Below are 21,430 nucleotides of genomic sequence, written 5' to 3'. Positions count from 1 at the left end.
AAACGTTGAAATGTCAAAAAATAAAAAAATTTAAAAATAGGAACCCGTAACATCATCTTGTTAACATGCATACCAAGTTTCAAATCTGGATCATGAATAGTTTTGGATATATGGTCCGGAAACGAACATTGCTCTGATAAACTAAGTCAAAATATATTTTTTATGTAAAATTTTGAAAAATACTTTTTTCAAAAATCCAAAAATAGCAAAAGTCACCAGTTCACATGTTGCTTGATATGTATACAAAGTTTCATGAAGATATCTTCAGTAGTTTTAAAGATATGGCCCAGAAACAAAAATGTGACCGGCCGGACAGCCGGCCGGACAGAACCCATTTCTATATCCCCCGCCAAAATTTATTTGGGCAGGCGATCAAAAAAGAACCAAAAATACTGGTTGAATTTTTGGGGGGTTGCAGTTCTCATCACCTGAAAACCACTGGCTGCTGCTGAGGATGGCCCCACATGAAGAGCCTGGAGATCAGTGAGGTCACTCATGGTGCTTATGGTTTGTCTCTTGAGGTCTTGGCCTGTCCAGTGTTTTTGTTAACTCAGATGAGAAAGTAGCCAGAATGTACAGCCCACAGCCCACTCTACGACTGACTCACTGCATTATTTAAAATGTGTGTCCATTTTTTGCGAGGCAAATAGTAAACAGAAGCTAACTGTAGCTAGGAACTAAAGTTGTGAGTGACTTTACAGCAGTTTCTGGGGGCTGTTTTGGGGATCAGCGCAGGGTCTTCAAGGTTCTGCTGTGGCCCCAATCTTCAGTGACTGTGAACGTGTTAAGGCTCCATAGCTCAGTGGTGAAAGCACTGGTTTAGTAAACCAGGGGCTGTGAGTTCAATTCTCAATGAAGCCTATAAAGAGTTAGTGAAACTGTCTCTGAGTCTCACTTTTGTTGGCAAGGACGATACCAGTTTTAGTATCGGGTGTAAACAAACCACAGCTGATGGATTCTCAATCCTCCCTGCCCTTCTCTTTCAGTAAACGATACATTTTTTTTTAAATTATTAAAACAGAGCAAATGCAGTGAGAAGGTACATTCCAACATCCATGCAGGTAAACCTAGGCCAAAAATGGACATCATCACTCCAATAATTTCAAGCAATTTTGCACACATCATAACCATAAATAAGCTAACTTCTGTCTGTATCTATCCTTTGCTTCTCTCTGACTTAGATTATCCAAGCAATCTGGTAGTAAAGCTTTTCTAGTGATAGCTTTCTTCGAACTGCAGACATCTGACATCTTCAATATTGCTTGCCTTCAGTATGTAAACAAAGTTCGCTTGTCCCCAGGATAATGGCAGTAACGGTTGCTAATATACAGTAAGTGTGAGATCAGTGCAAGGGGTCTGTTGCAAATTTTGACAATGTGACACAAAGTTAAAGAAGGGAACTTCTTTATAATCTCACTATCTGGTGTGACCCAGATGAGGATGGGTTCTCTTTTGAGTCTGCTTGCTCGGCTATCGGCTCCAAATCATCCTCAAACAATAAAACAAAGATTGAGGACGAATTTGAAGAGCTTTTGTGTCTTTTTCAAAAGAATCGGTATCAAGAATTCACACCACTGAGGAGAATATTATAGAGTCCATGTGGAAACAAAAGAAGGTACTGGTGCAAATAACATCAAGCGTACAGCACCGCCAAGCTGTAAATCGCTGCGATCTAATAATGGCAGGCAAGCTTTTAGTGATTTTTGGAACAGGATTCAGATGCAAAAAAGCATTTTTCGAAATAGTTTTTTATTTATTCGCCAACTTTACAGTGTAATTGAGCACAGCACACAGAGAAAACTGGGGGTTTTCTGACATAACTTTCATTAGACTAGCACTTTAAGAACGATGCAGCCGAGTGAAATCCGCCTACCCATCAGTCGCTGCGATCTAATAATGGTGGACAAGCTTTTAGTAATTTTTGGAACAGAATTCAGATGCAAAGAAGCATTTTTTTATTTATCTGCCAACTTTACAGTGTATTTGAGCACATCATACACAGAAAACCAGGTATTTTCTGATGTACCTTTCATGAAACAAGCACTTTCAGAACGATGCAGCCAAGAGAAATCCATGTCGCCCGCAGTTCAGGTCGACCATTTAAGGCTTCCATTAAATTAGCTAACTCAATTTTCTGATATTTACCTAAAAGCTAAAAACACAGAAAACAGCTACAACTTAGTAAATGAAGATAAAACATGACAGAACTACAGACAAAAAGATCTGAACTTTAGCAAATGGATGTGTGAATTTTTCGACGAGCATCCTGTCTGTCAGTGTTAGCTAACGCTACTTATGTCATCTGCTGCACTAGTATATTTTGCCTGAGAAAGTTTCTCAACTAAAGACAAAATAAACAAAAGAACCACGACTTACCTCTGTCTACTTTGCTAAGGCATCATGTTTAGCAGATAGTTACAACTTTGTACAACACAAATCCTCATAAAATATAAAGTATTTTATAGTAAACATACGGGTGGCACGGTGGTGTAGTGGTTAGCGCCGTCGCCTTACAGCAAAAAGGGCCTGGGTTCGAGCCCTGTGGCTGGCGAGGGCCTTTCTGTGCAGAGTTTGCATGTTTTCCTTGTGTCTGTGTGGGTTTCCTCCAGGTGCTCTGGTTTCCCCCAAAGACATGCAGGTTAGGTTAACTGGTGACTCTAAATTGACCGTAGGTGTGAGTGTGAATGGTTGTCTGTGTCTATGTGTCAGCCCTGTGATGACCTGGTGACTTGTCCAGGGTGTACCCCACCTTTCGCCCGTAGTCAGCTGGGATAGGCTCCAGCTTGCCTGCGACCCTGTAGAACAGGATAAAGCGGCTAGAGATAATGAGATGAGATTAAACGTACTGTATGATGATGCTGTGTGATGTCACGCATTCTCACAGCGCATTCAATGATAATTCCAATGAAAATGTTTTTTTTTTTTAATTGATGGGTGTAATTCACTTTAGCTTATTTTTTGTTGTCTAAATCATTATTGATGAACTCTCATATTGATGGTGTTTTTAGAATAGATGAAAATGAATAAAAGTATTATATTATAATAAACACTGAAGCAGAGGGAGCTCAGCTCCTGCTGGCTGTACTGCCGAGGCGAGGAGGTGGAGCTGAGCTCCGGAGGGCTCCGCCCAATTTAATCTCTGGGTTTGGAACCTGAAAAGTCGGTCCCCTTCCAGATAGAAGTATTGTTTTTTGTTTTTTTCCTGGTGCAAACCGTGATGACATCAGAGGGCGTGTTTTTAGTTTAGGATAAGTTTCTACATCTTCTTATGATTACTAGTTGGTCTGTGCTTGTATTTTGGAAGAAAGCGAATATCTGCTATGTCTGCAAGTCTTATGAAGACAAGGAGGCTCAGGCACCAAAGCGCAGTGTGTGGAGAAAATGTACCTGGCTCCGCATGTTGCTGGTGTTTTCGTTCTGCTCGCACAGCTTTCTGACCACCAGGGAAGAAATAACAGAACAAAGCTTGCGGGCAAGCAATGCAATCCACCATCTCTGGACTACTGTTTACTTCTGCTGTGCACTGTGCAATGCCTTCTGTCGATGACGCATTCTTGATGACAAATTTCTGTTGAAAACTCATGGAGACCAAGGGCATCACTAGGCCTTTTTTACTGGGGCACATGCCCCAGTAAAAATCAGCTGTGCCCCAGTAAGAAAATGTTGAACGATTTTTGTAACAAACTAGTTTCTTTGGCAGATCATTTATCTACTGTAAGTTGTAGGACAGAGTGTGTTTCAAACTTCTATTGCCTCTTCTTTCTAACTAATTTTCTGATTGGTCTGGGAGATTCTCACTGTAAACATAGCGTGCGTGTGGCGTGCCATGAGTCCATTTAGCCTACTGGAGAGATGAGTCTACTCTTTGGATGAGTCAGAGAACGGGCTCTGGATGAGTTAAGGTAGCGCGAAGTTTTTGCAACAAAACTAAGCAAACCATATTCTAACAAACCCATTAAACTACATCGAATTAAACTATATTAAATTACTTTTCCAGATGGATATCAGACAATTCTTCTCACGAAGCAGAGACAGGGGCAGGGAAACAGTGACAGATGAGGAGGTGGGTGAGAGAGGTAAGATTAAGGTTGTAGGCTATGTGCTAGTCAGTCATAACTAACCAGCTAAGTTCGTGAATCGTGAGAGTTGAGGTGACACGTTTAGCATCAGCATGCATTAAAAGCCCAAATGCCAACAATAATTTTTTTGGGGACTGGGATGTGTTTTCCATCTCGTTGACCTATTCCTCGCATAACTTCATCCACGAGAGCATGAGAATTATCCACTTTGCATAGGTTGGGGACAGAAACGTTAAGGTGCATTGTGCGGGGAGGGGGGGTCATTTTGTGTGTGTGTTGGGGAGGGGGGGGGTGCAGTGCCCCAGTAAAGCTTAATTCCTAGTGATGCCCCTGATCAAGACCCTTGCTCGTGCCAAGGTTCCCAGAAGCCTGACCTAAACCCGTTCAAGAACACGTTCCCTGGTGGTCGGAAAGCCGTGCGAGCAGAGCAAAAATAACAGCAACATGCGGAGCCAGATACATTTTCTCCACATGCTGCACTTTGGTCCCTGAGCCCACTTGTCTTCATAAGACTTCAAACACATTGTGGAACTTGCACTCCAGCGCACAACATCAGGGGAGGGGAAAGAAGGAAGGAAGGAGATAGATAGATAGATAGATAGATAGATAGATAGAAAAGCCACCAGCTCTATTTTTGACTCTGTCAGGGTTATGGGAAAGAGGAGAGAGCAGGAACGCATTCCCCCACTTTCAGAAATTATGCAGTCGATATTCCCGCATTTGAGGAATTCGCAAAGGTCTGCATGACCCCGGTGAAATTCTCTCCGTCCACGGTGCATCCTTAACAACCATTTTCTGCTCAAAACTCATGGAAACCCTAGCTGGGTGCTAAGGATAAAAGAAGCCTGAACAAAACCTGTTTCCTAGTGCTCAGAAACGCAGCAATACACAGAACCAGAGAGATTTTTTCCACATGTTACCCTTAAGAGCATAAACCATCTAGCTCCTCAAAGATTTAAAACAGCTAGTAGCTCTTGATGTAAAACATCTGAACACAAAGAAAAGAAAAACTTCAGAAAGACAAACAGCTCTATTTTTGACTGCAACAGAATTAGGCAAAAGGGGAGAGCGCAAACGCAGCCCCCCACTACCAGAAATTATGCAGTTGAGATTCCTGCATTTGAGGAATTCGCAAAGGTCAGCACAGCCAGAGTGCAATGGCTGGGCCTCACTTTGGACAAACCACCTTCTTGATCATGGTGTTGCCCCTGCCAGGTAAGTATGAGCTTCTTTGCCTGGCTGAGATGTAACCCTGCAAGGGTGTAGGCCGCTCCGTGAGGGCAGGCAAAGCGTCCGAGCAGGGTTTTGCATAATTTTTGGCCCCTCCTCTTCCAAATCAGCACAAGACACTGGTGGTGATTTCATGTGCGCTCCCTCTACTGGTCAGACAAGATATGGACCCGACAAGACTTTGCACCGACTGACACGTAGCCCTTTTCCACCAACAGGGAACGGGTTCCGTTCTGGTTCGCGCACCAAAGTTTGATCCGTTCAGAGCATTTTGGTCAAAAATCCATTGGTTCGGACAGTGGTTAAATTGGCTTTTGTAAGGAGGGGGAGCTCTTCTTCACTCACAGTGGTCAATATCTCTCAAAACATTTTTATTTATCGCACCATCAGTTTAATACATATTTTATCAGCCTATGGCCTACTTATTTATATCTCACATCAATGCACATATTGGTAACTTATTAAGCCTATGTTTCACCATTAATCTACACTGTAATTTGTAAAACTTATTCACAATATACATCACCAATTCACATATTAGCAATAGTTATTTACATCTCATCAATCTACACTATTATTTGCATTACTTGTTTACATCTCACACCATCAATTCACATATTAACAACAGTTCTTTACATTTCACACCATAAATCTACATCAGTCAAATCAATTGTTTGCTAAACTTACTTACATGTCACAACATCAAACCACATATCAGCAATAGTCAGTCATTACAATTTCATTTACAACTTTCCAAATAAGACTTAGATCAAGTTTCTCCTGCCTTTCCTGTCTCTGTCTACATGCTCCTGGGGAGACTCCCAGAGCGTCTGGGAGACTAGGGATGTCTGAATCATTTAATTTTGTTATTTAGTCTAGTCTTAGTACCCCACAGCAACCTCATAACTTTGGCCAACCAAAGCAACATTGGATTGGGGGTCAAGCGCGCGAGCCAATGGAAAAATCCAGGCTGCCAGTTCTCACTATCACGAGGGAGGTTTGCTAACGCTCCATGTGAAAAAATATGTTAGCGGGCATCCATTAAATTAGCTAACTCAATTTTCTGATATTTATCTAAAAGCTAAAAACACAGAAAACTTTTTTTTTGTCTGACTTTTACTAGACTTAGAAATAGAATATTATTAGAAGAACATCATCAGAGGGTCTACCATTGGCAATTCATAATAGTCATAATTGACATTAACATTGACTTTAGGCATATTAAAGTATGGTCTATAGTTACTGGATTTATCTAGATCTGTTACTATTAATAAGATTTAATTGACACAAGATGTGGTTATTCATACACACACACTTTATATACATATGCTCAAGGGCACTTCAGCCCAACACCACCCCATGTTAACCAAACTACATGTCTTTGAACTGTGGGGTTAACCAGAGCTGCCACAGGGAGAACACGCAAACTCCACACAGAAAGACCCCCACCAGCCGCTGGGCTCAAACCCAGAACCTTCTTGCTGTGAGGCGACAGTGTGAACCACTCCACCCCCCTGCTGCACAAGTTAATAAATGTTTAAAGTCTCCCCGTCGGGGAATCGAACCCCGGTCTTCCGCATAACAGGCAGAGATACTGTCCACTATACTAACGAGGATGATGCACTAGCCCTCATTTATCAATAAAAAACAGCATTCCTGTCAATAATCAAACTCCAGCTGTTGTTTTCATATTTAATTTATAGGCCTACATCCGTGATATTGGACAGATCACACAGCACTCAACTGTTCTTTTTCAAAATTCAACACCCCCCACCCCGCTTGCCTATCTATCTATCTATCTATCTATCTATCATTCTTTCAAAAAAGCTCGTTGGTCAGACATTTCTCTGCCTGCGTGCAATGGCTAATAAAGCTGTAAAGGCACCTCCAATCCAGTGTCACTAACCTGATCCAGTGTTAAGTGCAGCTCAGGTTTCTCTTCATTGACGCATCAATCTTTCGCCTTTTACTAAAGATTTCTGTGGAGAGAAATGTTAATGAGTTCAGTATATTTTTGCAGGCTTTGCTCTGGCAGAGCTGAACATTTTTAGTCAACAAATGTTAGAACTATTGATCGTTTTGCATTAAAGCATCTCCCACACGCCCCAAAAGATGATGTCTCTCTTCAAAAGGATCCAGCTGTTGGGGGCGGAGTCTAGCTGTGTTTACCTTTCTGGATTTTAATATGTGGAAGTGGTATATTTAAAGCCATTAGCTGCAGTAAATTATCATTTTTCTGCATTTTGGCTAGGATCAAGTGTAGTATCTATTCTAATCAATTTAATATTTGATTTATTCTTTAAACAAGAGTGTTATATTCAGCAGGGGTTTTTTTTAGAGTAAGGAGCTGGGTTTGGAGTTTGCTCTTTTCATATACCAATCTAATGTTATAGTATATCTGTCTTTGTTCTTGAGAAAGCTTTTTTTCTCTTATTTAACACACTCTTTAAATGAAATTGATAATTTTTTTTTTAGAGTAGAGAATAAAAATAATTTGTTCTTTTTATTGTATACATTCATATGGTACTATAGTAGATTTAGGAATGGTTACCTTATTTTAAAAAAGAAAAAAAAATATTTTGCCTGCCCTAACTTTTTTCCCTATTTTCTGGTTTTCTCCATGCTCAACAACACAGGTGTAGAATTGGGTGTGGGCGGTATGGGAGAGAAATGTTAACGAGCTCAACGTAAGTTATTGCTTTTCGGCCTTTTGGTTGTCAAGTGTGGTATATCTATTCTTATCAATTTAATATCTGATATGTTCTGTAAATGAAAATGTTATATCAAGCAGATTATTTTTTTTAGAACAGGGAGCTGGAATGGGGGTTTGCTCCTATCAACCTGATATTGTAGTATTTTCAGGAATAATGCCTTTGCTCAAAAAAAGGATTTTTTTTAATTCTTATTTGACACTCTTTAAGTGAAGTTAATAAATGTTTTTTTTTTTTTTACAGTAGAGAATTAAAATAGGAATTTGGTTCTTTTATTCTATAAGCTCATGTGGTATTATACTAGATTTAGGAATGGTTACCGTATTTTAAAAAAGAAAGAAAAAAATCTTTATTTTGCCTGCCCTAACTTTTTCCCTATTTTCTGGTTTTCTCCATGCTCAACAACACAGGTGTAGAATTGGGTGTGGGCGGTGTGGGCGTGTCCCTACCAATATTTCTGATTGAAGAGAAAAAAAATCCCGCCCCGTGCGCGGCACACAAAGGGTTACTGTAGGTTTCCACTGGGCGAAACACCACGCCCAGTTCGCTCATGAATATTCACTCTGGGGGCGTGGCCGCGAAAATAGCCCGCAGTTTTGGCTACCGTGTCAATTAGCAAGTGCGGTTGCAGTGATGATGATAACGATGGTTTATTTCAAACATGTAAACAAACAATGAATAAATAAGCAGATAACAAGGAAAACAAAACAGCATTTGCAACAAGAACACGTAAAAAGCCACTAAATTAGAAAATAAACCTTAAATAATATAGGTAATAATAATATATCAAAACAAAAGAAAACAAGACAAAAATACAAACAAGCAGGGACGTGCACAGGATTATAGAGGGGCAGGGGCTCAAAGTCAGAAAAAGGGCAGCAAGTGCATTATTTTTTTCCCCGGTCCTTTCCAAAATATGGAAATGTAGAATTAAAATTAACGTACTAAGAGGAAGGTAAGTACTTAGCTATGTGTCCTGTGTTGGTGAAAGTGATATGCAATTGCCATTTCTTTTGTGTCAGCAAAATTGTCACTCACATTATCATAGGCTTGGAAGACATGCAAAGCAATAAAACACTGGTGCATTATTAGGCTTTTTTATTGTTAAAGATTTAACATTGAACAGTGAAACCTGAACTTTGAACAAATAAGTAAATAGCCTAATGGACAAAATGATAAAAATCAGTCCTTCTTCTCATAAGGTAGAAGCCTAACATTCCAGGGGCCTTAAAGCAGTAACCTTCTGGGGGCCATGTCCCTGTAGATATTAATGACCTCATTGTGATTTATCGGTATGTCTTTTTCAATCGAGAGGAGAAGGAGATCAGAGAGCCTCTCTGCTTTGCATAGGCTTCTGAGTACATTTTTCACAAGCTTTTGTTTTTGTTTTTTTCTGAAACATAACCCACATTTGATTTGAGCACATTGTGGAAGAGGTCGACGACTAGTTATATATACAAGAGGAGAATGTAAGCTTCCCGACGATATATGATACTTGCATGTACACCGAAGCACGCCCGAGGCAATCGATTGTGAACAGTAACAGGTCAGGTCATGTCAGTTAACAAGCAGATTATTAAACTACAGAGACTTAAATTACTCGCACAAATGTCAGTAGCCCTGAAACGACACAGGATCACGGAGACTCACAAGAAACGTGTGCAACAGAAAGAAACGTCTAAATCTATGGATGCTTTCCTCCGACCTAAAAACGACTCTCTAGCTGACAAAGTGACTGCGGCAGAGGTGACGAGTGTGTCTCACACTGCCCAACACGCAATATCATATCGGGCAGGAGATTGTGGCACAAAGCTAGCTGCAACGATGTATCAGGACTCCGACATTGCGAAGATGATGGCATGTGGTCGGACAAAGGCAGAAGCCATCGTCACGGACGTGCTTGCCCCTGTCTCTGTCGAAGATTGCTTGAAAGTCCTCAGAAGACCACTGAATGAGCAACGAGAGACAACAACCAAAGGTAAAGTTAAAAGTTATATTAATGGATGTAACAGTGTTGCGTTAGCTAACTAGCTAACGTCAGTGAAAAAAATTAAAAATTAATTTAATTCTGTCTCTTATCTCTCTTCCTTATTTCATTCAGATGCATACGTGTCAACCTATACGGAATGTCCGTATTTTATACGGATTTGATTCAATAAACGTAGTATACGGGCGTACAAATAAAGTTATACGGATTCTTTAAAAAAACTTCAATATTTATTTAGAGCTATAATAAATTCCCACGATGATAAAAGAGCGCATAACATTTACAAACGTACTGTACACCACAGAAAGCACAAACAGCCAGTAAAGAGTCTTATGAAATCGCGCGTTATCTTGTGGTAGCAAGACTTCGTTCCACTTTTGATCATGCGCACACCGCATTGCAAGAATCCCGCCAACCAGGAAGTATTTTGTTTGAAATGCGTATTTCCATCTGAGCGACTTTCACTAGCGACTGAAAAGATTCTGAATGGGCACTCCGGCAAGATCAACACAGACACTTGCTGTGACATGCAGCCTAGTGAGTATTGGTGCAGAGTGCTAAAAAAGCTGTCATGGAGTACAATTCAGAACATTAGAGTGGCACTTTGTGTTTTTGTCGAACATTGGAGCTTTGTATTCATTCTGAAGGTTTATTGTTATTAATATTGAATAAAAAGTAACTGGGATATATCATTGTTAATTATCATTCAAATTTTAGGTAAATTATTTTAATTTGCATCTTATACGGATTTTATAAGGGAAATACGGATTTTGGAGGTTGGCTATACAGGTTTGATTGACCAAAGGTTGACATGTATGCAGATGAGTCCTAAACGTGTCCCCAAAGGCCTAAAGGTGTCCCCAAACACAGAAGAGTTTTTGCTGTGGTTGTGAGTTAAGAGACTTTTTTCCTACTGTTTCTGTGGTGCTGAGCCACTACAATTCCTGTTAATCCACTGAAAACTAAATGGAGACTTGCCACCATTCCTGCTGTACTGATGCACTGCAAAGCCTCAGACTCAATATTATATTATGATTGATTTAAAGTGAATAAATTGTAATGGAAAATAAATAAAATTGAGTAGCTTCAGTAAATCATGAGTGGAAGTGTGTCTGTCAAGTCATTGAATGGTCAAAATATTATGAATGTTTATTTAAAAAAAAACACATTTGGTGGCCTGTTCATGACCATACATCACCAATAACAGCAGAATAGGGTATTATTGATATACCATGTAAGGTAGTATGTACTAGAAATGGGTAAACCACTATCTGTGAGTCTTCCAGCGGCCGGCGAGGCGCCGTCCCACATTGTCCCTCAAAAACATACCCCTTTTCCCCCCTTGGGTTTATGAGCAGGTGGTCACCCTACCCTACAAATGCCCAGATGTCATGTCCATACAGTTTGAAAGGGCTAACTGTTAGACCACAGCTCACATGTTCCAGCTGCCTCACTGTCCGCCTCCTCTGTTATCATTGTGGCAGCGCGCGCAGCGGCTTCTTCCCTCTCACTCAGTCCGTGCGCGCCCTCTCTCTGGCCGCACGCGAGCAGAGCAGCAATGGACAGAGAAGCGGCAGCTTAACGCACACAGCCACCCCGGATTACAGCGCACACAACCACCCCGGATGACAGCGCACACAACCACCCCGGATTACAGCGCACACAACTACCCCGGATTACAGCGCACACAACCACCCCGGATTACAGCGCACACAACCACCCCGGATTACAGCGCACACAGCCACCCCGGATTACAGCGCACACAGCCACCCCGGATTACAGCGCACACAGCCACCCCGGATTACAGCGCACACAGCCACCCCGGATTACAGCGCACACAGCCACCCCGGATTACAGCGCACACAACCACCCCGGATTACAAGAACATTGGTAGATAGCCGTTTATTGTTTTTGTACCGCCGTTGTTTTAAACTTCTAACAGGACTGTATTATTTATTATTAGGATTATTATTATTATTATTATTTTAAAAGGGCAATATTTAATTCGAGGCAAAAAGGGCAGGGGCTCAAGCACCCCTAAAGCCCTATGTGTGCATGTGCCTGCAAACAAGGACGTACTAAGCAGTTTTGAGTTTACATGTCCGAAAAGGAGTGGGCTGAAGTAAAAATTTATTTAATCCCACCCCTCTACTTTAGTCAATATAAACTGATTATCGAGCTTCCTTATATATATATATATATATATATATATATATATATATATATATATATATATATATATACACACACACACACACATATATATATATATATATATATATATATATATATATATATATATATATATATACTGTATATTACTTATTATTTCAACTCTTCAGATATCAATTCTCTATGACTATATCCAGGGGCGGAGCTGGGGGGGCAGGAGGGGCCGTGGCCACCCCAGGGCACGCCTTGGCCCCGCCCTGGCCACCCCAGGGCTGGACAATAAAATTTATAAAACCGGTATGTCCCACAAAATGTTAGTTCCGCCCGCTGGATTTTTGTTCCGCCTATTTGGTTTCTGCGGGGATGCATATTACTGTAGCACATAAACGTTTCGCGTGTTCAAGCAGCAGGTGGTATCAGATAGTCATGCTCTAGTCCTACAACACAACAACCTACGAACTACGTGAATGTGCGATTAATTTGGGAGGTAAGTTATTCATCTCTTATACTTTCTTCAAGTTCTCACTTTGTAGATATACAGTTACAATTCTGTCCTCAGACAATTCAGAGTTTCCAGAAATCTCCTGAGTTTCCAGAAATCTCCACTTTGCCTGGGGTTTTCGAAAGTATCCGTTTTCAGTGACTGAAACCTTCGTTTACATGTAAATGCAACTGTATAGATAAATATGTGTCTTTATCGATATCCGGCTACAGTGGGATTTGTGCTGTGTGCACACATAGATAGATACTAGATACACAGTAGCTATAGAGAAGTTGTGTGATTGTTTATATTAATGTGTGTGAGATGTTGTGTGTAACTGGTGGGAGTACACATTGATTAATTGTCACACTCATACATACACAACACTCATGCATTCTCTCAACACACACTGTCCCCCTACCCCTCTCATGCGCCACATTTCTATATTTACATGTAACACACTCACTCATACACAACACTTATGCACTCTCTTAACACACTGTCTATCTCTCTCACACACACACACACACAGTTTGTGCACTACATTTCTATATTTACATGTAACATTCATACACTCTCAACACAGACACACAACTCATGCACTAAATTTTTATATTTAAATGTAACACTCATGCACTGTCTTAACACTCACTCTCTCTCTCACTCATATATGAACACACACTTCACTCTCTTAACACACACTATGTCTTTCTCTCACTCACTATAAGATACAACTCATGCACTCTCAACACACACCCTCTCTTACACACACTACTCATGCATGATGCACTACATTTCTATATTTACATGTAACACACTCACTGGTATACCCAACACTCGTGCACTCTCAACACACACACCACTCATGCACTACATTTCTATATTCACATATAACACACACAACAGTCATGCACTCTGAACATACACTCTCTCTCTCACACACACACAACTTATGCACTTCATTTTTGTATTTACATGTAACATATCTTCACACACACAGAGCTCATCTATATCTACATGCAGTGCACATACTCCCCCCCCCCCTCTCTCTCACACACACACACACACACCACTCATGCACTACACCTCATCTATGTCATGTGTTACATCAGTGTAACACTTTCACTCACTCACACACAAACACATTTTGTAACTTAACACATTTAGTTTGTACAGTACTTACAATGGACAATATCACAACGTGTTGTAAGTGTTTACATATGTTGTATGTATGAGTTAAGTATACAAGTATTTTCCTTTACCTGAGCAAAGCACTCTTTATTCAAGCCTGACTAATATCCTTACTACTTCCCAGGTGCCTGAGGCAGGTGATCTTTTAGTTTTTACTTCTGCATTTAAGTGGTGATCGTTAAAATCCTGATGCTTAACTAGAGTAAACAAGTTGGATGGTTTCTTTGTTTTGCAGACGCTTTATGTTACATAAATAAATGAAAACATTAATTTCTGACCTCTTGGCTCACATGGGTTTTGTTCATGAGTTAGGCACCAGATATGCCACCAGATACATCAGAATACAGGAAATCAAATCTAGCTAATTCAAAATTTCCCGGGGGAGGACCCCCGGACCCCCTCACCTCACCTTTATTTAGTCACAGCATGGCCACCCCCTGTATATCCTTGGCCCCCCTTTGGCCACCCCATGTAAAAAATCCTGGCTACGCCACTGAATTCAACACTGGGGATTTTGCTGTTTGTGTTTGGTGATGGTTTATGCTCAAAGCCTGATGAGTCCACTTCTTACTGTGGTTATTTTCTGTGTTCTTCAATACTCTCACTCCTGCTATAATTGACCTTAAAAGATGCTGAAAAATCAGCATTCTATTGCACTGTATACATTCGACACAGACTGTCCATTCCATTGTGTTGAAGCGGAATGCATGTGCACTACCACAACTGGATCGGCATATTCAAAAAAACAAATAAATAAACAAACTCACCGCTATTTCTGCCCAGCTTCAAACCAAGGACCTTTCGTGTGTTAGACAAACGTGACAACCACTACACTACAGAAACTGCAGCTTGTGGACCAATCAGCTGTTGCCTGGGCCTCAAGTTCAGAAGCAATGGCACTTAGGCATTTGTCCCCAGGCCAGGCATGCAGCGTTGGTGGTATAGTGGCTAGCATAGCTGCCTTCCAAGCAGTTGACCCGGGTTCGATTCCTGGCCAACGCACACCCTTTAACGCTTCGTTTCTCTGATGAAAGGCAGAGAGCGTGGCCAGGCACCCGGGAGGAAACGGATCGGTTGCTCGTCACTGCCTTGCCAAGGAGGTGACTGAGGGCCGCTCCTTCTGCTTTCCGCTCGTGTTGCATGCAGTTGAATGGCATCGGTTTGCGCAAACCTGGGCGTGCTTCAAGGACACGGGCGCCTGCGTGCTTGTCTTTCGTTGGCGGCAAGCTGCTTCTTTGCATGTTTTCCACAAACGGAGGACTGCACAGTCACGGTTTGAGAGTCAATAAGCAAATGTGTCTGAATGTTGGCCGGCAAATACTCGTTGAGACATGATGAAGCATTCCAGACTCAATGCCACTTTGCAGCGTTCTGATGCCGTGTGCAGCCCTGTTGACCTGACCTCACTCCGTAAACGAGCAACGAAGTGGCATTTGAGAACACCACCTCCCCGTGACGAATTGCAATGTCCATGATTCCACAGTCAACAGAAATGCAGATCGTGCCCGATTTTGTTTTTAAAGCAGCCGTCACGGACCTTGATGGAAAACCAGAGAGGCAGGGAAACCGTGCAAACAAGGTTTTGTCCCGACGGTCGTCTGCACCTAGGAGAACATGACAACCACTAAGCTACAGAAAGCAATCCGGTCACATTAAGGGTCTGTCTTTCTGGCTGTTTCGAGGGTACCTGATTTTAGCAAGGCGATAACTGGACGTTAAGGGAAGCAGAGCTCAAAAGGCAAAGCATGGCTCTGCCAGGTTCCGCAGGAGCGTCTATTCGCTTGTCAGGTGAAAGGGGAAACCCCTGCACAGCAGAAAACACGCAAAGCTTTTTCAGCGTCTCGGTTTGGGACTGTTCCAAAAGGCACGGACGGAGCAGAGATGGCAGCTCGACATTTGTTCGCCGCCAAGTTCAAGAAAACGAGCACCGATTCCGCCCGGTTTCGAATCGGGGACCGTTCTCGTGTTAAGCGAACGTGGCAGCCGCTACAGCACAGAAACCACGCGTGTGTTAGCTCTTGCCTGGGCCTCAAGAAGAACACAGATCACGCTTAAGCGACTGTCACGAGGATAGGGGCACGGTCTTGGCGTCGTAGAGATGAGCTGGTGGTCTAGTGTGACGAGGATCAGCACTGAAAAGCGCTGCAACAACATCACGGGAAGAAATCAAATGCCTTGTCTGGACGGGCCAAGGCGGTGACTGAGGACTGTTCCTTCCGCTTTCCACGAGCCACGTAAGTAGTTGTTTGCAGGGTTGAATGACATCAGTTTGCCCGTGCGTACGTTCGACCCATGAAGCGGTGAACAACACGGGCTCCTGCGTGTTTTCCTTTCGTTGGCAACAAGCGACAGGTGTATATTTGTCCACAAACAGAGAACTGGAGAGTCACTGTGTAAGATTTGTTCAGCAAATGTGTCCATACCTTGGCTGGTGAAAAGCAAACACTTCCGTAGTTGGCACGGTCAGAGCAGAGATCACAGCTCAGCAGTCACTCAAAAAATAAATAAATAAATAAAGCCACCCACCGCTGTTTCTGCCCGGTTTCGAACCAGGGACCTTTCGTGTGTGAGACAAACGTGATAACCACTACACTACAGAAACCTCAGCGCTTGGACCGATCAGCTGTTGCCTGGGCCTCAAGTTCAGAAGCAATGGCACTTAGGCATTTGTCCCCAGGCCAGGCACGCAGCGTTGGTGGTATAGTGGCTAGCATAGCTGCCTTCCAAGCAGTTGACCCGGGTTCGATTCCTGGCCAACGCACACCCTTTAACGCTTCGTTTCTCTGATGAAAGGCAGAGAGCGTGGCCAGGCACCCGGGAGGAAACTGATCGGTTGCTCGTCACTGCCTTGCCAAGGAGGTGACTGAGGGCCACTCCTTCTGCTTTCCGCTCGCATTGCATGCAGTTGAATGGCATCGGTTTGCGCAAACCTGGGCGTGCTTCAAGGACACGGGCGCCTGCGTGCTTGTCTTTCGTTGGCGGCAAGCTGCTTCTTTGCATGTTTTCCACAAACGGAGGACTGAACAGTCACTGTTTGAGAGTCAATAAGGAAATGTGTCTGACTGTTGGCCGGCAAATACTCGTTGAGACATGATGAAGCATTCCAGACTCAATGCCACTTTGCAGTGTTCTGATGCCGTGTGCAGCCCTGTTGACCTGACCTCACTCCGTAAACGAGCAACGAAGTGGCATTTGAGAACACCACCTCCCCGTGACGAATTGCAATGTCCATGATTCCACAGTCAACAGAAATGCAGATCGTGCCCGATTTTGTTTTTAAAGCAGCCGTCACGGACCTTGATGGAAAACCAGAGAGGCAGGGAAACCGTGCAAACGAGGTTTTGTCCCGACGGTCGTCTGCACCTAGGAGAACATGACAACCACTAAGCTACAGAAAGCAATCCGGTCACGTTAAGGGTCTGTCTTTCTGGCTGTTTCGAGGGTACCTGATTTTAGCAAGGTGATAACTGGACGTTAAGGGAAGCAGAGCTCAAAAGGCAAAGCATGGCTCTGCCAGGTTCCGCAGGAGCGTCTATTCGCTTGTCAGGTGAAAGGGGAAACCACTGCACAGCAGAAAACACGCGAACCTTTTTCAGCGTCTCGGTTTGGGACTGTTCCAAAAGGCACGGACGGAGCAGAGATGGCAGCTCGACATTTGTTCGCCGCCAAGTTCAAGAAAACGAGCACCGATTCCGCCCGGTTTCGAATCGGGGACCGTTCTCGTGTTAAGCGAACGTGGCAGCCACTACAGAAGAAAGCAAATATCTGCTATGTCTGCAAATCTTATGAAGACAATGAGGCTTAGGGACCAAAGCGCAGCATGTGAAGAAAATGTACCTGGCTCCGCATGTTGCTGGTGTTTTCATTCTGCTCGCACGGCTTTCTGACCAACAGGGAAGAAATAACAGAACAAAGCTTGCGGGCAAGCAATGTGATCCACCATCTCTGGACTACTGTTTACTTCTGCTGTGCACTGTGCAATGCCTTCTGTCGATGACGCATTCTTTATGACAAATTTCTGCTGAAAACTCATGGAGACCCTTGCTCATGCCAAGGTTGCCAGAATTCTGACAGAAACCCATTCAAGAACACGTTCCCTGGTGGTTGGAAATCCGTGCAAGCAGAGTGAAAATAACAGCAACATGCGGAGCCAGCTACATTTTCTCCACACGCTGCGTTTTGGTGCCTGAGCCCACTTGTCTTCATTAGACTTCAAGCACATCGTGCAACCTGCACTCCAGCACACAACATCAGGGGAGGGGAAAGAAGGAAGGAAATAAATAAATAAATAAATAAATAAATAAATAGGCAGGCAGCACGGTGGTGTAGTGGTTAGCACAGTCGCCTCACGGCAAGAAGTTTCTGGGTTTGAACCCGGCGGCCAGCAGGGGCCTTTCTGTGTGGAGTTTGCATGTTCTCCCTGTGTCTGCGTGGGTTTCCTCTGGGTGCTCCGGTTTCCCCCACAGTCCAAAGACATGCAGTTAGGTTGAAGTGGGGTGGCCTTGGGCTGGGGTGCCCTTGAGCAAGGTACCGAGCCCCTGACTGCTCCCCGGGCGCTCTGGGCTGCCCACTGCTCTGGGTGTGTGTGTGTGTGTGTGTGTGTTTGTTCACTGCTTCAGATGGGTTAAATGCAGAGGATGAATTTCACTGTGCTTGAAGTGTGCATGTGACGAATAAAGATAGATAGATAAGCCACCAGCTCTATTTTTGACTCTGTCAGGGTTATGGAAAAGAGGAGAGAGCAGGAACGCATTCCCCCACTTTCAGAAATTATACATTTGATATTCCTGCATTTGAGAAATTCACAAAGATCTGCACAACCCCAGTGAAATTCCCTCCATCCACGGTGCATCCTCAACATCCATTTCCTGCTCAAAACTCGTGGAAACCCTAGCTGGGTACTGAGGATAAAAAAAGCCTGAACAAAACCTGTTTCCTAGTGTTCAGAAACCCAGCAATACACAGAACCAGAGAGATTTTTTCCACACATTAACCTTAAGAGCACAGCCCTCCTTGCTTCTCAAAAACTTCAAGCAGCCAGTAGCTCTTGATATAAAACACCTGAACACTAAAAAAAAGAAAAACTTCAAGAAGATAAACAGCTCTATCTTTGATTCCAACAGATTTATGCAAAAGAGGAGAGCATGAACACAGTCCCCCACTATCAGAAATTATGCAGTTGAGGTTTCTGCATTTGAGAAATTCATAAAGGTTAGCACAGCCTGAGTGCAATGGCTAGGCCTTACTTTGTGCAAACCACATTTTTGATCATGGTATTGTCCCTGCCAGGTAAATATAAGATTCTTTACCTGGCTGAGATGTAACCCTGCAAGGGTGTAGGCTGCTCCGTGAGGGCAGGCAAAGCGTCCGAGCAGGGTTTTGCATAATTTTTGGCCCCCCCTCTTCCAAGTCATCACAAGACACTGGTGGTGATTTCATGTGCGCTCCCTCTACTGGTCAGACAAGATATGGACCCGACAAGACTTTGCACCGACCTACACGTAGCCCTTTTCCACCAACAGGGAACGGGTTCCCTTCTGGTTCGCGCACCAAAGTTTGATCCGTTCGGAGCATTTTGGTCAAAAACCCATTGGTTCAGACAGTGGTTAAATTGCCTTTTGTAAGGAGGAGGAGCCCTTACACTCACAGTGGTCAATATCTCTCAAAACATTTTTATTTATCACACCATTGGTTTAATACATATTTTATCAACTTATGGCCTACTTATTTATATCTCACATCAGTGAACATATTGGTAACTTATTAAGCCTATGTTTCACCATCAATCTACACTGTAATTTGTAAAACTTATTCACAATATGCACCACCAATTCACATATTAGCAATAGTTATTTACATCTCATCAATCTACACTATTATTTGCATTACTTGTTTACATCTCACACCATCAATTCACATATTAACAATAGTTCTTTACATTTCACACCATAAATCTACATCAATCAAATCAATTGTTTGCTAAACTTACTTACATGTCACAACATCAAACCACATATCAGCAATAGCCAGTCATTAGTCAAGTCAAGTCAAGTCAACTTTATTGTCAAATATGCTATTCATGCTCGACATACAGCACAGATGAAATATCAGTCCTCTCTGACCCACGGTGAAACTGGCAATGCAATAAATAAAAATAGAATAATTGGAAAAAAAAACAATATAAACAGTATAAACACTCTAGATAGGAACTAGACATAGACTAAACACTCAAACAGTATAAACAGTATAAATAAACAGTATAAACACTAGATAAGAACAAGACAGACTAAACACTCAAACAGACAATATAAACAGTATAAACACTCTAGAAATGAACTAGACTAAACACTCATACACACACACACACACACACACACACACACACACACATAAATTGGTACAAATAACCAAACAGTCAAGGGCACTTGAGGTATACCAGGTAAACATGAAACATGAAATAAGCAGTATAAACAAACTAGCAGCTGTTAAGGTGAGGTAGTGCGGAATAGTGCAAATGGGCGAGGTAAAGTGAGATGTGCGGTCCCTGAGTTCAGTGTGTTAATGAACGATGAGATGTATGTGTGTGTGCGTGTGTGTGTGTTGGGGGGGGACTGTGAGGATGACATATCAGATGCTGAAGGGGGGTGTGCGAGCAGAATCTGTGGCAGGGGGCAGAGGGGGGAGGAGGGGCAGAACAGGGAGGGAGTTGAGCCTCCTGACTGCCTGGTGAAAGAAACTTCTTGAGCATGCTGGTTTTGGCCCGGAGACTCCGCAGTCTCCTCCCCGACGGCAGCAGGCTGAAGAGGCTGTGAGATGGGTGGGGTCACCTGCAATCCTGATGGCTTTGTGGGTGAGGCGGGAGTTATATATATCCATAAGAGAAGGGAGAGAGACACCAATGATCCTCTCAGCTGCTCTCATGATGCGCTGCAGAGTCTTGCAGCAGGACACGGTGCAGGCGCCGTACCACACGGTGATGCAGCTGGTCAGGATGTTCTCGATGGTGCCTCTTTAGAATGTGTGCATGATGGGGGCCGGGACTCTTGCTCTCCTCAGTTTGCAGAGGAAGTCCAGACGCTGTTGGGCTTTTTTGGCCAGTGATGCGGTGTTGTTGTTCCAGGACAGGTCTTCAGAGATGTGCACACCCAGAAACTTGGTGCTGCTCACCCTCTCCACTGCAGCACCGTCGATAGATAGTGGAGCATGCTGGGTGTGCTCTCTCCTGAAGTCCATAACAATCTCCTTCGTCTTCTCCACGTTCAGACGGAGATTGTTGTCCTTGCACCACATTACAATTTAATTTACAACTTTCCAAATAAGACTTAGATCAAGTTTCTCCTGCCTTTCGTGTCTCTGTCTACATGCTCCTGGGGAGACTCCCAGAGCGTCCGGGAGACTAGGGATGTCTGAATAATTTAATTTTGTTATTTTGTCTAGTCTTAGTACCCCACAGCAACCTTATAACTTTGGCCGACCAAAGCAACATTGGATTGGGGGTCGAGCGTGCGATCCAATGGAAAAGTCCAGGCTGCCAGTTCTCACTATCACGAGGGAGGTTTGCTAATGCTCCATGCGCAAA

General features: G+C 43.1%; 8 non-coding genes and 2 pseudogenes across 8 annotated transcripts; 6 read left to right on the top strand and 4 right to left on the bottom strand.

The window, feature by feature from the left end:
• The first annotated feature begins 788 nt into the window (after positions 1-788).
• trnat-agu (transfer RNA threonine (anticodon AGU)) lies at positions 789-861 on the top strand. The gene has a single exon. It is a non-coding gene; the product is annotated as a tRNA-Thr (tRNA).
• A 4,277-nt stretch (positions 862-5,138) lies between these two features.
• On the bottom strand, positions 5,139-5,302 carry LOC132898901 (U1 spliceosomal RNA). Its single transcript, XR_009656598.1, has one exon. It is a non-coding gene; the product is annotated as a U1 spliceosomal RNA (small nuclear RNA).
• A 1,551-nt stretch (positions 5,303-6,853) lies between these two features.
• On the bottom strand, positions 6,854-6,925 carry trnan-guu (transfer RNA asparagine (anticodon GUU)). The gene has a single exon. It is a non-coding gene; the product is annotated as a tRNA-Asn (tRNA).
• Positions 6,926-7,233: 308 nt separating this feature from the next.
• LOC132895725 (U5 spliceosomal RNA) lies at positions 7,234-7,348 on the top strand. Its single transcript, XR_009655817.1, has one exon. It is a non-coding gene; the product is annotated as a U5 spliceosomal RNA (small nuclear RNA).
• A 188-nt stretch (positions 7,349-7,536) lies between these two features.
• Positions 7,537-7,694, top strand: LOC132898290 (U2 spliceosomal RNA; annotated as a pseudogene).
• Positions 7,695-8,003: 309 nt separating this feature from the next.
• Positions 8,004-8,182, top strand: LOC132898738 (U2 spliceosomal RNA; annotated as a pseudogene).
• A 6,599-nt stretch (positions 8,183-14,781) lies between these two features.
• On the top strand, positions 14,782-14,853 carry trnag-ucc (transfer RNA glycine (anticodon UCC)). The gene has a single exon. It is a non-coding gene; the product is annotated as a tRNA-Gly (tRNA).
• Positions 14,854-16,380: 1,527 nt separating this feature from the next.
• trnav-cac (transfer RNA valine (anticodon CAC)) lies at positions 16,381-16,453 on the bottom strand. The gene has a single exon. It is a non-coding gene; the product is annotated as a tRNA-Val (tRNA).
• An 87-nt stretch (positions 16,454-16,540) lies between these two features.
• On the top strand, positions 16,541-16,612 carry trnag-ucc (transfer RNA glycine (anticodon UCC)). Its single transcript has one exon. It is a non-coding gene; the product is annotated as a tRNA-Gly (tRNA).
• Positions 16,613-18,984: 2,372 nt separating this feature from the next.
• On the bottom strand, positions 18,985-19,148 carry LOC132896887 (U1 spliceosomal RNA). The gene has a single exon (XR_009656197.1). It is a non-coding gene; the product is annotated as a U1 spliceosomal RNA (small nuclear RNA).
• Positions 19,149-21,430: the final 2,282 nt, after the last annotated feature.

The sequence above is a fragment of the Neoarius graeffei genome, chromosome 1, assembly GCF_027579695.1.
Source record: "Neoarius graeffei isolate fNeoGra1 chromosome 1, fNeoGra1.pri, whole genome shotgun sequence".
Taxonomy (NCBI): domain Eukaryota; kingdom Metazoa; phylum Chordata; class Actinopteri; order Siluriformes; family Ariidae; genus Neoarius; species Neoarius graeffei.
Note: the sequence above shows the minus strand (reverse complement) of the source record. Positions and strands in the feature narration are given on the sequence as shown.